Source organism: Nyctereutes procyonoides, unplaced genomic scaffold (assembly GCF_905146905.1).
Source record: "Nyctereutes procyonoides isolate TBG_1078 unplaced genomic scaffold, NYPRO_anot_genome, whole genome shotgun sequence".
NCBI classification, from domain to species: domain Eukaryota; kingdom Metazoa; phylum Chordata; class Mammalia; order Carnivora; family Canidae; genus Nyctereutes; species Nyctereutes procyonoides.
The window spans coordinates 5,682,103-5,685,767 of NW_026575124.1; positions in this window are offsets into that span (position 1 = coordinate 5,682,103).

Consider the following 3,665-nt stretch of genomic DNA (forward strand, 5'->3'; position numbering starts at 1 on the left):
AAGAAAGAGAGGCAAATCATAACTCTGAGAACAAACTTGGGTTGATAGAGGGGAAGAGGGCAAGGGAATAGGCTAAACGGGTGATGGGTATGAAGGAGGGCACTTGTGATGTCACTGGGTGTTATATGTAAGAGAGGAATCACTAGATTCTATTCCTGAAACCCAAATTACACTATATGTTAACTAACTAGACTTTAAATAAAACTTGAAAAAAAAAATAAAAGCATAAGCCAAAAATAAAGAATAGATTTGAATCTGATACAAGCCTAGCTGGTTGGGCTAGTTAGATTTATGTCATTTACAGCTCACATGTCCGTCAACTGATGAATGGATAAAGAGGATGTGGTGTATATATATTTATATGCATACAGATGCATAAGTGTACATATATATAATGGAATATTAGCTATAAAAATAATCAAATCTTGCCATTTGCAATGATGTGGATGGAGTCAGAGTATTATGCTAAGCAAAAATAAATCAGTCTGAGAAAGACAAATACTGTCTGATTTCACTCATATGTGGAATTTAAGAAATAGAACAAATGAGCAATTTGGAAAAAAAAAACAGAGATACAGTGGCAAACCAAGAAGCAGTCTTCTTACTACGGAGAACAAACTGCTGGTTACTGCAGTGGAGGTGGGGGGGATGCGTGAAATCAGTGATGGGGATCCAGAGGGGTTGCTTGTGATGAGCAATGAGTGATGTATGGAAGTGTCGAATCACTAGTGCACACCTGACACTAGTATTACACTGTATGTTAACTAACCAATTTAAATAAAGGTTTAAAAATCCCAGAAAAGATAAAAAAGAAGAAAGGAGTGACATGATTAAAATAATATTTATTTTTAATTGTTTTTAGATTTTATCTATTTGAGAGAGGGAAAGAGTGAATGAGAGAGCACAAGACACAAACAGCGGGGTGTGTGGGGGGGTGCCGGCAGGGGAGACGCCAACTCCCTGCTCAGAGGCTCCATCCCAAGACCCCAGGATCAGGACCTGAGCCAAAGGCAGATGCCTGACTCAGACACCCAGGTGCTCTTAAAATAACATTTTAGGAAGATAAATCTGGAAAGTTAAATAAGGAGAGGACGATAATTATGTGGGTTTGTTTTTTGTTTTTTTGGGCCATATTCAAGCTGAGGTGAGGTGTTCCAAATTTGGATAATCACCGTAGCAATGCAAATTTTTAATAGAATGAACTTGGTGATTATTTTAAGTACTGAGTTAAAAATATTTTCTTATATAATAGAAAATATTGTGTTATTACTTACAGTAACTTAATAACTAGGATAGAACTCGTTAAAAGTTGTCACCACTAGCTAAGGCAAGTGTGTGTAGCTGTGCGGGGGTGAGGGAGGCAGAGAATGGGGGCACAGGCCCCAGTGTCGGGTGGTTGAGAGCGTGAGCACATGAGAGTAACATATTTTTGTCTCTTGCACAGATTTACTACCTCATCTCTGATATTTCTATCGAGATCAGTTCTTAATTTGACTCTATACAATCTAAATTCTTTTCATGAGTTTCTCAATGGTCATCATGTCACTATGATGCCTTAAATGGATGAAAATCCTTTAGTTGGGGGGAAGCAATTGTTCTTTTTCTTCCTCTCTTTCATATACATCTCAATGCCATGAAATCAAGATTAAAGGTGGGTTGTCACGATGTTGTTTGAAATGCTAATAGGACATCTAAATAGACCCCTGGGTTTGAAACTCTATGTAATGAAATTCATATTAAGGTGACTTTTGTTTTTTGCAACTAGAGTGTCCTTTTATTTTTTCAACTCTAATCTTTAAATCCAGGTACAAAGCTTATCATCCTGTGTCAGTATTTTTTAAAATTTTAAAATATTTTTTATTTATGAATATTTTTATTGGAGTTCGATTTGCCAACATATAGCATAACACCCAGTGCTCATCCTGTCAAGTGCCCCCTCAGTGTCCATCACCCAGTCACCCCAACCCCCCCCCCCCCCCCCCGCACCTCCCCTTCCACTACCCCCTGTTCGTTTCCCAGAGTTAGGAGCCTCTCATGTGCTGTTACCCTCTCTGATTTTTCTCATTCGTTTTCTCTCCTTTCCCCTTTAATCCCTTTCACTATTTTTTATATTCTTAAGGTGACATTTTAAGATATAGTGGTAAGTAAATACACGATGGTAAGAGTTTAGGGTTATCGGTGATGATATTATTAAGGAATTCCAATACAGAAGTGAAAATGAAAAGGTAGGAAAGATATTCAGGTCAATAAAATAGGTATGAATAACAGTAGGGAGTCATGAAACTCTAAAATTTATTCAGGCAGCGGGAATAGTATAAATTGGAGATAAATTGAAAGAGTTGAAGGAGTAGGACTTGAAGCTAGAAATATCTGTTATGGAGCCAGATTACAAGAAGCTTATATTGGCCTAGATTACAAAGCTCATTGAATCCTCTGGATTCTCTGCTCTGTGAATTAGGAATACAAAATTTAGCTCACACACATGAGCAGTTTCTGAGATGACAATTTGGTCTCTCCGTAGACAAAATAACTAATACACAGAAAGTTATTTTACGTATTAATTTTGTAGTTATGTATACATATCATAAGGGTTGGAATATATTCGTTGGGTATTTCCCCTGATATCTTCTTAGATATTTTTAAAAATTTTTTTTAATTTTTTAATTTATTTATGAAAGTCACAGAGAGAGAGAGAGAGAGAGAGAGAGAGAGAGGCAGAGACATAGGCAGAGGGAGAAGCAGGCTCCATGCACCGGGAGCCCGATGTGGGATTCGATCCCGGGTCTCCAGGATCACGCCCTGGGCCAAAGGCAGGTGCCAAACCGCTGCGCCACCCAGGGATCCCTATTTTTAAAATATTTATTTATTTATTTATTTATTTATTTATTTATTTATTTATTTATTTTTTATTTATTTATTTGAGATAGAGAGAGAGAAAAAGTGAGCAGGAGGGGGAGCAGAGGGACAGGGACAAGCAGACTCTCTGCTGGGCGTGACGTCCAACATGGGGCTCCATCCAGGACCCTGAGATCACGACCTGAGTCGAAATCAAGAGTCCAATGCTTAACCAACTGAGCCACCCAAGCACCACTCTTCTTAGATTTTATAAAGTTGTTGGGTAAGTCCAGAATCAGGAAAAGTTGAACTGAAACCCTTTCCAGAATAAAGTAATTCCTGTAGTAATATTCAGAAGACTCTCATATAATGTATCTTTATTTGAATGAGCTATTTTGTTAGAGTCTTTGTGGAAAAGTCTGGATTTATACTGATTTAGCAAGTATATATTTATTTTTCTTTTCTTTTTTTTAATTTTTTTTTTATTTTATGTATTTATTTGAGAGGGAGCTACCAGAAGCTGGGGTGAGGGGCAGAGGGACAGGGAAAAGCAGACTCCCCACTGAGCAGGGAGCTGGTCCCAGGGCTTGACCCCAGGGCTCTGGGATCATGACCTAAACTGAAGGCAGATGCTTAACAGACTGAGCCACCCAGGCTCCTGCAAGTGTACATTTCTTATACGGAATAACAGATCTTCATAAACCTGTAAGGAGGCTTTCTCAAGCAATTTTGAATTATTTCTGTCCCAAAACTAAGCCCATGAAGATTTAGTTTTGCCTCAGAAAGTGCAAGGTAGAGGTTTTGGGTAGAGGCTCTGAAAAGTAGGTAGA